This window comes from Myotis nattereri, assembly GCF_964212035.1.
Source record: "Myotis nattereri genome assembly, chromosome: 6".
In the NCBI taxonomy this organism is placed as follows: Eukaryota; Metazoa; Chordata; class Mammalia; order Chiroptera; family Vespertilionidae; genus Myotis; species Myotis nattereri.
In genome coordinates this window covers 52,716,722-52,730,030 of record NC_138081.1, presented here as the reverse complement: position 1 = coordinate 52,730,030, position 13,309 = coordinate 52,716,722, and positions in this window count along the sequence as shown.

Sequence of the window (13,309 nt, the reverse complement as noted above, 5' to 3'; positions counted from 1 at the left end):
TCAGTATTAATAACTTGTATTAGAAAACAATGAAAGTCATAAGAATTGAAAAAGACAAGATTAAATGATCTTCATTTGGATGTGATATGGTGGTATAATTTGATATTAAGGTATGCAAAGGGAATTTCAAAATATGTTTTTAGTGAAATAAATTTAGGTGCAGAGTGATTTACATAGTGTTATCTTTTGTATATAAAAGTGGCAAATGATATGTTAGTATTTGTTTATTTCTGCAAAATAAAAACAGAAATCACCGACCAAGAAATAACTCAAATGAATGAAGCTGAGGAGATGGGGGAAGGTGTGGAGGAGTAAGACTGAAAGTGAGAATTTTTTAGTAAGGCCTTTTAAAAATTGGTTTTGGTTTTCAACCCAAAGTTTTACATTTAAAAAATGAACAAAACCCCTAAATCCTAAAACTGAAAACAAATGGAATATATTAATGCAATTGATTGTCAAATTGATACAATAATCACTGAGAAAAAATATTTTAAATGACTCAAACCCATCATAATGACATACTTAATGGTAAAGATATTCTAAAACCAAAACATTTTATAAATGAGTGAAAAAAAATATATTTTACTGAAAGGCAAAGGCCATTTAGGACATTTTCATCTAATTGAACACAGGACAACTTCAGATATGTAGAGGGATAGAGGAAAAAAGAAAAACAAACCCTCATGGACACAGACAGAGTGGTGATTGCCTGAGGAAGGGGGGATCTGAGGAGGTAGAGGAGGCACAGGGGGATAAATGATGGTGGAAGGAGACTTGGTTTGGGATGGCACACACACAATACAGTGTACAGATGATGTGGTGTGTAATTGTACACCTGAAGGCTGTGTAACTTTGTTACCAGTGTCACCCCAATAAATTCAATAAAAATAAACAAATTTCCTGACAGTGTTCTCAGACCAAATTACAATAGTCTAAAATAGTGCTGACAGCTTAAAAAATTTAAATTGTGTGAGGCTGGCGTCTAAAGACTAAGTTAAAATGTAAGCCTTTGTTTATGCAGACATCTTCCCAGTTCACTCATCGCAAAAGGCACGTACACATACACATTTTAATGCAAATATGGTTACATCTATTTTTGAGTGGGGCTCAGAATTAATTTTGTTTCTTTACTATGTAACGGCTCATTTCCTAGCTTGCTTATAAAACTGTGGTTTCCAGGTAGAGGCAAATGCAAAGGTATTGTTATAGAGACTGTCATAATTCATGTCACTAAATAAAAAAAACACATTGAAAGATTATTGCTGTATCTCTTTTAATTGTCTTTCTCATCAACAACCTACTAAAATTTTATGGTATCTTGAATTCTGTTAGCCTCAAAAATTTGTTTTCAAGAACCGTAGCTACACTATTTTCAACTCAGTTATTCTGGTAATGCAAGCCGTGTAACAATTATAACCTTTGAGTGTTTTTTTTTTTTTTAATTTGCTTGTATCCACACTATAAAGCACTGATAAGTTTATAAAAGCACTTTTTAATTAAAGGAATAAATGAAGAATACACAAATATGTGTTATGTACTTAGTACTGCACTATACTAGGGTCTGCAAAAAAACCACACAAAACCAGACTTTGCTCTTTACCCTCCCTTAGGGCTTACAGTCTGCCTACAGTTAACTGCCAGTGCCCTTTAACCAAGACTGGAAATTCCAAAGTCCTTGCTACCCTAATGTGGCTTGAGATACTAGACACTATGAGCAAACACTACAAATTAGAGCTTTTTTGATTTAAGGGATAACTTATCAGCACCCTGAATGTCAGGAAGCTCTTGATGAAAGCTATGTTGCTGAAATCAGTCTTGCAGCAATAATAGCAGCCAATATTTTTGAGCTCTTATTATGTGCTAAGTATGTAACATGTATCTGCTCATTTAATTCTCACAATCCGTAAGGAGCTTGGCATAAAGTCACACAGCTAGTAAGTGATAGAACTGAGATAACAGCCAAGTGGTGTGCCTTCAGAGACTGCTCTCAGAAACACTACTGTAATCACCTGATTTACTTCTGGGAGGCAAAACAACTTCATTTCTACCATTTTCTATGCCTAGCATAGAATTATTCAAATAGTAGGGAGCCAACATGTATTTATTGATTAATCAACATCGCATAGGCCTTTATTCATGCTACATTATTGCTTTGTCTTTGTGAAGGCCAGACTGTCTTCCAAAGTGTCTGTACCATTTTGCATTCCTGCCAACAATAAGTGAGAGTTCCTTTTGCTACTCATCCTTGCCAGCATTTGGTGTTATTGTTCTGGATTTTAGGTACTCTAGTAGGTATGTAGTGGTATCTCATTATTGTTTTAATTTGCATTTCCCTGATAGTAAATGGTTGAACATCTTTCTATATGCTTATTTGCCACATGTATATCATTTTTAATGAGGTGTCTCTTAACATCTTTGGCCCACTGTTTTTAATTGGATTGTTACTTATTATTTACTTGTAAGAGTTCTTTTTCTATTTGTATAACAGTCTTTTATCAGATACATCTTTTGCAAATATTTTCTTACAGTCTCTGGCTTGCCTTTTCATTCTCTTGACAGTGTCCTTCCCAGAGCAGATGATTAAATTTTAATAAAGTCCAGTTTTTCAATTCTTTCTTTCCTGGATTGTACCATTGGTGTTATATCTAAAAAATTATTGCCAAATCCGAAGTCAACTAGATTTTCTTCTATGCTGTATTCTAGGAGTATTATAGTTTTGCATTTTACATTTACCTCTGTGATACATTTTGAGCCAATATTCATGAAGGAAGTAAGGTCTTTATCCAGATTTTTTAAAACATAACATTCAGTTATTCCAGCATTATTTTTGCTCCATTGTATTGATTTTGCTCCTTTATTGAAAATCAGTGACTATATATATTTATGTGGGTCTATTTCTGGGCTCTCTATTCTGTTCCATCAATCTAATCTATTCATCTATATTTTCTCCAATACCACACTGTTTTGATTGCTATAGCTTTATAGTAAGTCTTGATATTAGTTAGTGTCAATCTTCCACTTTGTTCTTCAATATCATGTTGGGTCTTTTGGCTCTCTATAAATGTTAGATCAGCTTGTCAATATCACAAAATATCTTGCTGGGGTTTTGATTGAGATTGCATTAAATCTATAAAACACGTTTGGAAGAACGGACTTGACAATATTGAGTCATTTTTATTTATGGATATGGAATATTCCTACATTTATTTAGTTATTTTTTATTTTTAATCAGATTTTTATAGCTTTTTAAATATAGTTTACGTACATATTTTGTAAAATTTATACCTAAGTATTTCATTTTATTGGAATAAATGTAAGTGGTATGATGTTTTTAATTTTGAATTCCACTTGTTCATTGATGGTATGTAGGAAAGCAATTGACTTTTGTATATTAATCTTATATCTTACAACCTTGCTATAATCCCTTCAGATCCATTAGTTTTCTTGTTGATTCTTTTTTTATTTTGCATAGAGATGATCATATCATCTGCACACAAAAACCATTTTATTTTTGTCTTCCCAATCTGTACACCTTTCATTTACCTTTCTTATTGTACTAGATAGGGCTTCCACTGCAATGTTGGAAAGCATTGGTGACAAGGAACATTCTTGCCTTGTTCCTGATTTAGCAGGAAGGCTGTGAGTTTGTCATTAAATATTATGCTAGCTGCAGGTTTTTTGAAGATATTCCTTATCAAGTTGAAAAAGATCCCCTCTATTCCTAGTTTACTGAGAGTTTTTGAAATCATAAGTGGGTGTTGTTTTCTGTCAAATGCTTTTTATGCATTTGTTAATATGATTATATGATTGTTCTTCTTTAGTATATCCATTACCCTTTAAAAATTTATTGGTTGCTGTATAGTTTATAATAATACATTTAAAAATAATCTAAGTATACTTTCAAATAATTCTATGCCACTTCATGAGTAGTAAAGCACTTTATAATAACCAAATGATACTAATTCCTTTACCTCACTCTTAGAAAAATATGTTTTTATTGATTTCAGAGAGGAAGGGAGTGAGAGACAGAAACATCAATGATGAGAGAGAACCACTGATTGACTGTCTTCTGCATGCCTCCCCCCACTGGGGTTCAAGCCCACAGCCTGGACAAGTGCCCTGACCAGGAATCTAACTGTGACCGCCTGATCCATAGATAGACTGAGCCACGCTGGCTGGGCTATAAGTGTTTTTGGTCTTTAGAATTTCTTTTTGGTTCTCTGTTAGAATTTCCTTCTTTTTGTTATATTACCATCTAATCTTACATGTGGTCTTATTTATCCATTAGAGCTTGCAGTATTTTAATCACAGCTGTTTTAAATTCCAGGTATGTTAATTGCAACATTGGTCACATATGTGTCTTGTTCTGATGCTTACTCTGCCTCTTCGAAATGTTTTTTGTCCTTTTATACTACGTTGTAATTTTTCCTTCAAAGCTGGACATGTTGGATTGGATAAAAGAAACTGCTATGAATAGGCCTTTAGTAATGTGATGGTGAGGTGTGTGAGGGCCCGCATTCTAGACTCTTATTCCATACATCTTGGTCTTTCCGTGAGCCTCTGCCTCTGGACTGTGAACTTGACGAAAGCTTGTCAGTATTGTCTGCCTCTGCCTCTGGACTGTGAACAAGACGAAAGCTTGTCTCCTTAACCCATGACAGAAGTGGGCTGAAGTTGTGTATTTCTCTTCTTCCTGCCAGGCTGGAGGGGGCTGGCAGTGAGTATTTTCTTTTCTCCTCATGGAAGGCCAGAGCCAGCTGTCGTTGAATCTTTTCCTTCCCCGGGCCACTTAGGCTGATAATACCAGCTGGCTGAGCTCCGGTCGATCAACTAACTTCTGCTGAGCGCAGCCTTATTAAGAACAGACTGCTCTGCTGTACTTAACAATGGCTGTTTTCCCCTCCGGCTGTGGGACACACCAGGGGGTTTTGCTGCAGTATTCACTGTGAGCGCTGCAGGCGGTAAGACTCACAAAGTGTGGAACATTCCCCAGGACTGGTCACCCTGGAGAGTTTTCTCACAGGCTTCCCACTCTGAGCCTGCCCTTAGTCTCGAGTTCACGTTTTCCTGCCTCACCCTGGTTTTCATGAAGGCGTCAGCCATGGGTTTCTGCTCTGGTAAGTTGTGATTCGCTGTGTTTGTGTCGGCCTCTCCAATTTTAGGGGTAGTGGTTTGTCCTATGACCTCACTTCTTTCATGGGCCTGGGGAGAGTTGTGGCTTTAACAGTTTGTTCAGTTTTTTACTTGTTATTAGCACGAAGTGGCAACTTCCAAGCTTCTTTTCTGCCAAACTTGAAACCAGAAGTTACCAGATCCTGCCTTTTAAAAGCAGGTAATGTTTTGTTCACGAAGGCTCTCTCTTCCATTGATTTTTTAAAAATTATTCTTATTTATCTTTATTGTCGAAAGTATTACAAATGCCCCCCCTCCCCCCCGCACTGGCCCCCTCCACCACACTCCCACCCCCTACCCAGGCCGGCCTTCGCCGCACTATTGTCTGTGTCTTGCACTGATTTTAATTTTAAAATATGTCATTAAACTATTTACCATAATTTTAATTTTTGAGGCTCCACCCTTGAATTTTGTACCCGAAGTGAGTCACGCCACTCTATCACTGGCCTTGAGAAACTGTGAAGACATTGTCTTCCACCTGAGATAATTCTCCTTTGATTCTGCCAGGTGTCTGTGGGCACATGCACTGCAAGCCCGGAGGAGCTGAGGTGTTATTTCAGTGTCAGGTATTAGGTTATAATCCCAAGCTGCAGTCACAGGAAAAGCTATCTGCTTGTAGTTCCTCCTTGTTCCTAGGGCACAGGCCCCCTGAGTCCTGAGCTCCAATGCCTTTGCTCCCAGCCTCTTGGGGCAAACGCTCATTTAGTCATTTAGACGCCTGGCTTCTTCCCTTTTCCAGATCCTTGCTGGGAAATTATTGACTATCTCATTAACTTTTTGTTTCCCCCATATTTACTACTTGTCCGCACTGAAAGGTTTGGTCTGAATGACCTAATCAGACATTAATGGTAATGGAAGTCCTGGATTGTTTTAAAAAAAAACTTAAATCATTTTCCTTTAGATATCCTGGCTATTTAAATTCCCCAAACAATCATATAACTTCACCGTTCTTTTGCTGTGCAGACAGGTAATCGATAAGACTATTTTATGTATTAAGGAAAAGATTTGCTCCAAGAAAAGTGCTTAAAGGTTGCTTAACTTTATCTTTGATTTTAATACATCAGGGAGTTCAAAAACCATGCCATCCATCATTGTGGAATATTTGCTCATGAAATAGATTCTATTTTTGTAATGACCTTATTTCTTATATAAAGAGTTCTTATAAATCACCTATCACTTTCTTTACCTGTTTAGTGGAAAGGGCATTCAGTGGTCCTTAAATCTTTCTAGATTCAAGCAATGCTTTGAGAATCTAAGGAAAGCTATAACAATTCTCCACAGAAATATTTACCTGTGCTCAAATATTGGCATATATAAATTTAATGAGTTTTTGTACCTCAGGAATACAGGAATAGAATAATATTATACAGGTGCAATTATTTGAACATTATTTGATGCTGAGTGACTAATGTAGGTTTGATATTAGATATCAAATACCCCTGTGTTTTTGGCCACCTCTACCATTGCCTGGAATATTCCATTTGTTCTGTTGGTCACATGGGTAAGAATATAATAATGAGAAAAGCATGCAATAGAATCAGAACCATGGAAGGAAACTGCAAAAGAACACCATGTTGAGCAGTAAATAAAAATTACAGAAGAAAAACGGGGGAGGGAGAGGTGGCTCTACCTGGGAAGATGGGATGTGCTGGTAATAGATTCAGGAAGTGAGCATTCTGAAACCATTTTAGTAAACACTGAGTGAAGACGGTGCTTGTTCTATTGATACAATTCCACCGTCTAGCAGCGAGAGGTGTGCAATACATATATAAGAAAAATTCCTAAAGGAGAATTGGAGTGAACATGCTGGTCAATATCTGTCTAAGGGCTGGGAACTGGAAGCTGCCTGTGGGAGGGCATAAAACAGGACAGCCTGGAGGGATTTACAGAGACCTGATGGATGGGAAGAAACTAAGGGATGAGAATCTTTTCTTCAGAGCTAACATTTTGGATTAAGGCCTATAGGTTAAAACTAATTCACACATGCAAAAGTGGGTCCCAACAAATACAAAATAGGAAAGGTTGTATCTCCCCGGTTACCCATGATCCCTTTCCTAGTTCCCAGGGCACACAGGCAGGTGTGAACTGCGTACAAAATTAAACCATTGGGGTAGGAGGGGGGACACTGCCCCTTAGACATAATCAGTTTTGGTGATTTCAGTTCCGTTTTGCATTGCTCTTTTCACACTGCACGGGTCATTATACAAATTCACAGAAAGCTGGGAAATTCTATTCCCAGGAAGTTCATATGTATTTGGTATAACAACTACCATGAGCCTAAAGGATTACAGTAATTCAAAGCATATTAATCCCTCCTGAGCCGCACAAAGCTTTGATTGATTGATTTCCGAGCCGCCAGAGCTTTCTTGATGCTTGTAGAATCCGCAATGAGAGTTGATTGTAGTGACTCACCTTTTCGTGTGTGTCAAGATTTCACAGGATGTTGAAATTAAAAGATTGCCATCAATATTTACTATTTATGCTGTAATTCTAAAATATAATCATTTTAATCAGAGATTAGTAATTCCGTTAGGAGTAATCATATTTCACCCACCTCTCTGCCCTCCTGCTCCCCTCCTGCCCCCACCCCCCAAGCTGGCTCCTTCCCTTATACCACATAGCTTCCAATGAAAGAGCAGAAATAACTCAAAGTGGAAATAAATCTCAGCAGATCTAATAAATGTAAACAATAAGTCGTTCTTTAAACATCAGAGCTGCATGTCCTTAACAGAGGTGTGAAGCTGTTCTTTTTCTGTTTGCTTGTTTGTTTTGTTTTTAGTCTACTAGGTACATAAGATTTGATTAGGCAGTAATTCAAAATGAAAGTAAAAAAGCTTTCTTTCTATATGTCCCTACATCAGAAACAAAAAAAATACATTTTCCCCAGCACTGGCTGGAATTTTTGCTTTCTGAGCCCATGGCTGGGCTCTTACTCTAACTTTCCAGAAAAATAAAGTGTTACTCTTATTGTCAATTTCTAATTTCTCTGCTCATACCCTGAGCAAAGAGAAATCAAGTGGTTAGACACCTTTTAACTGAGGCCTTCAGGATAAAAAGCTTTAATGAAATGTCAGAAAATGGTATGACTTAGCCAAATATTGTTTTAATAGGTTTTTTAATTATTTGGGTATAGCAAGGCCAACAGGTCAGGAGACAATTGCCATTGAAAAGATAGTTTATCAATCTCAGATCCCAAGCATGAAAACACATCACACAGCAGGGGGCTCACAGGCAATCACCTGAGGTCAATTGCAAGACAGAGTGGGAGAGGGGAACTCAGCAAGAGCCTGCATTGTGAATCCCACAGGAAAGAACAGGTGGGGCAAGGTAAGCAGGTTTAAGATTGGCTAGTTTGCATAATTTCAGGACCTGTCCCTGGTTGCCTAGTATTTTCTCAGGTCAAGGTAGCAGTTCCAGCAGGTAAATTATTGGAGGGTATAAGCAGAGAGTTTGGCAAAGAATATGCAAAGATTGGTGGTATTTGTGTGTAATTAGGGGAAGGGGTATTGTGGTTGTGGCGGTCATGGTTGGAGACTCAAGGAAGAAGGTCAGGATGGAAAGTTGAAGGGGATTGTAGAAGAAGGAACTGGGAAGTATGTGTGGGGGAGGGTCCTCCTACCGGGATAGAGGAGTTACTGATATGAAGTAGTTGCCTCCTAGAGAAAGCAATGATCTCCATTAATTTTTAGAATGTCATAGATTGTAGAGTCCTCTACTAGGCTTTCCCTTAGGCACTGGAGTGTAGGGGTGTGTGTTGGCAAAAGCAAGGATATATCAGGACCATGTGTTAAATAACAAGCTCATAAAACATAACAGAATCCCTAATATCAAAGAAAAAAGGCAATAAGCATTTCATGTCCAATTTGTCAGGACCTTAGGAGAGGCAGCTTGTGGGTGTCAGGCAGAGGGGTTCATGTTGGGGGTGAAGTTGTTGCAGGAGATATGTCACCTCCAGTGGGGTGCTTCTGGGCCAGGGGGATACCATGGGATGTGGGACTGGGTATTTTTTTTGAAAGACACTCAATGAATTTGATCTGTGTCTTATGTTTATGTCTCTATGGTATTATGAGTTAGAGTCATTTTTATAATTTGAAGGCAACATTGTGTCTTGGGAGCTTGAGGTGTAAGTAGCTTTAAGTCAAGAGTCTTCTGGGTGCACAGCTAGCAAAGGCAATGTTGGCAATTGTGATGCTGTCGTAATGCATCAAAGCATCAGAATTGGATGGACACAATTAAAGCCCCATTTAAAAATGAGTAAATCTAAGTTTCCAATAATTTAAGGTTTTGCACATATAGATGATGAAAGGAGTTCTATTTCAAATAGGTTTTAAGTCATATGGCTAATTTGAGTATATCTTGTCAATGGGGTATTTGTTTGTTTGTTTTTAAAGCTGACATTAATATTTGGAATCTCACCAAAGAAAAGATTAACATTCAGCCCACAAGTCCTACTCATTCAAACAGTGCTTTCAATTAACTTTTTAGGGCATCACTCAAATTGTCATGAAGAAAAAGGTAAAAACAAAAAAGGGGGAAACAGATAAATGTACCAGGAAAAAAAAAACACCTTCCAAAACAACAAAATCAATAGCTATACCTTTATTTTCAGACGAGAATATGTAAAACTTGTGAAACCTAAATAAGGTCTCTGGATTGTACCAATGTCAATTTCTGCTTTTGATATTACACTATAGTTATGTAAGATTTTCCGAGCAAAGTGAATGTCTGAATGTCAGTTATTAACTGCAGATAAAAACAAGTGGAATAGGAAAGGTAAGTTATACTAATTGGCTCAAAAGTGAACAGTTTTACATAGTTATCTTCATTAAGTGATTATTCAATAAAAATTGTGACTTAACTATATTAGAAAAATGAGCAGAAAATGAGCAGAATATAAGCAAGTGTGTAGTTTTTTTATAAAGCTAACTCTTTAACTACTATAAAATAGGAAGGCAATAACAATGCTTGAAATTTATAAATAAAAAAATATTATGAGCACATTACTTTAGAATATATCACTAAACATCAGAAGAAATATGAGTTGAAAGAGAAATTTCACTAGGAAACTACTATTTTTCATTAGAATCCTATTTGATCATTTTGACTGAACATCTATTAGTCTGGCAAAAAATATAACTTTAAGAGAAAATAGTATATAAATGTTAAAAAAAACTTATGAAACAAGAATTGTATCATGTTATTTTATAGAATAAAAATTCATACTGTATTCCTTCAAAACAAAATTGGACCAAATGTGAATAAAATGTAATTTTTTAGCTCATCTAATCATTTTTATACCTGCAATATGTTCATTTTTATCTGGGTATTGCTTGGCATCATTTTAGAGTATCTTATAAGTTATGTATTTCCTTTAAGCAATATACTAGATATTGACATAGAGACTTTTCAAATTAGCAGTCAACATACTGGATTATGGGCAGAAACAGTGTCTTATAATCTTGTAAATTTAGCACAAAATCTTTAAAGATTTAATTGAACTGAAAAACAAACAAAAAAGCAAGATAAATTTAGAAAACTAATGAAAACTGGTTTTATTTAATAAGGAAGGAACTATGAGATTAGATGCATTCAGTTTGTCCTATATGAGAGTGAAAGAAGATATGTAAGAGGATATATATATATATATATATATATATATATATATATATAAAACCCTAATATGCAAATAGACCGAACAGTGGAACAACCGAACAACTGGTTGCTATGACATGCACTGACCACCTGGGGGCGTGCATGGAACATGGCGGGCGTCAGCTGAAACAGGATGGTGGAGCAGGTGAGCCAGACCAAGGCAGGGCACTGGTTGCTGTCATCAGGGCGAGCCTCTGGTGATTACTAAAAATTCTTTGCTCCCACATGCCAAGGTCCTGCCTAGCACTCACACCCGCTGCTGGCACCCGGCGCTGTTCCCAATCACTGGGCGCCATCAGTGGGTGTGAACAGTGGCTGCTGGCTCCTATTATCCCTGAGGGCTTCTCTGCCTCCACCTACTCCTGAGGGGCGATTGGGGCAGCAGCTACTGCTTGCACCCGCTGATGGCGCCAGCCCCAATGGCTCTGTGCTGTCAGTCAGTGTGTGGGGGTGGCAGCGATGAGAGCAGGGCTCCCAGCAGACAGGGGACCAGGGACTGCAGCAGGAGGGGCCAGGCAGGGGCGCAGAGGATGGGCCAAGACCCACGCGTGTGCCCACCACAGCCTCGTGGCCCACAGTTCCTTTCAAGGTGCACAAATATGTGCACTGGGCCCCTAGAATGAAAATAAAAAACAAGGATGTATATTGTATTAATCTGGTCAGGCTATCATAAGAAAAATCCCAGACTGGTTCAAATAACAGAAATTAATTTTCTTACAGTTTGCAGGACAGAAGTCAGACTGTTGTACTGCAAGGGTTGATTTCTCACTTGGCGTCTTTCTGACTTGTAGGAGAGAGAGAGGGAGAGGGAGGGGGAGGGGGAGGGGGAGAGGGAGGGGGAGGGGGAGGGGGAGAGAAGCCCCTTGTGTCTCTTCCTGTCATAAGGACCATAGTCTTATAGGAATAGGGCACCAGCCTTATGACCTCATTTAACCTTAATTAACTCCTTAAAGACACTATCTCTAAATACAATCACATTGGTATACTAGAGCTTCAACATATGAACTTTTGGGGAAACAATTTAGTCCATAACATAGGTTGATGCATTTCTAGATGGACTATTTTTATTATGGTTAAGACACTGAAACCGACATTTTCACTGCAGAAGAAAAATAAGAGAGACTAGAATTTGATAAAGAGCTGATATGTTTTCCTAAATGGGATTTAAAAGAGTATATTAAATAATTGTAAAGAGAAAAATGTTTTGCTTCTGGTCAGAAATTTTTAGCATTAGTCTCTGCCAAACTTCAAGAAGTGCTAAACTTAAACTTTGAAGACATAAATGATCACTTAGGAAGATAAGAAAAAAGAAAGTGTAAAAATGATCTGATAAGAGTTTGGTCATAATCATGTACCTAGACTTGCTATACTCAGGCACCCAAAGCCCTGTATAGTTTTAGACTTAAGTGAGATTACCATCTTGTTGATGAGGGTGGGCTGAAATACTTTATTCATAAAATTGTTAAGCAATAATTTCAAACAAAAAGCAAACATATGGTAGAATAGTAGACAATTCATAATACTCTGAAAAATAGAAAGCTAAATAAAATTTCAATTTCAGAGAGGGGTTAAGTTGGAGAAAGTTTGATGGAGGTAACAAAACTTGCCTATGACACACTATAATAGTGGTTCTCAACCTGTGGGCCGCGACCCCTTTGGTGGTCGAACCATCCTGCATATCAGGTATTTACATTAGGATTCATAACAGTAGCAAAATTACAATTATGAAGTAACAACGAAAATAATTTTATACTTGGGGGTCACAACATGAGGAACTGTTTTAAAGGGCCAGAAGGTTTAGAACCACTGCACTATAAGAATAGAAGGAATAGGGTAGGTGGGGACACAGCTATCTGTTTTTGTTTGTTTGTTTTTCTGCTTGAAGATGAGATTGTAGGGATGTAGCAGATGGTGAGGTCAGACAGGTAAAATAAGTGACCAGCCTTATGTTTTAGATCAGGGGTGGGCAACCCCTGGCACCTGTGCCAAACATGGCACGCCAGTAACTTTTGCTGGCAGGAGAAACCCTCTCTTATAATCTTCCATTTACAATTTTTTTCTTAATATCGACTTTTTTTTCAGATAAATTCAGTGTAGGTGCATCTATCTTAGATAAATAAATAATTTTACATAACAAGTTATCTTAAAGACCATAGACATGGATTGACGAGAGAGGGGAAGAGCAATTTCTATGCCTCTGCCTTAACTCTCCCTGCCTTCCTAGATCCGACCAGTGTTTTGGTTTCATCCACATACGCTTGTGAATCTTTGTTCTCAGTGATGAATTTTGTTAAGTCTCGTAATAGGAGTAGCCTGACGGATGAAAGTAGTAGCTCGTGCATCTCTCTGAAGGTCACGAAATATAAACCTGATGTAAAATCTCTGTCATCAGTGATGCAGCAGCAAAAGTCCCACTGATAATATCAAACAGAGTCATAAAGTTTTCTGTCGGACTATCAGTGTACATGTATACATTAAAAAATAA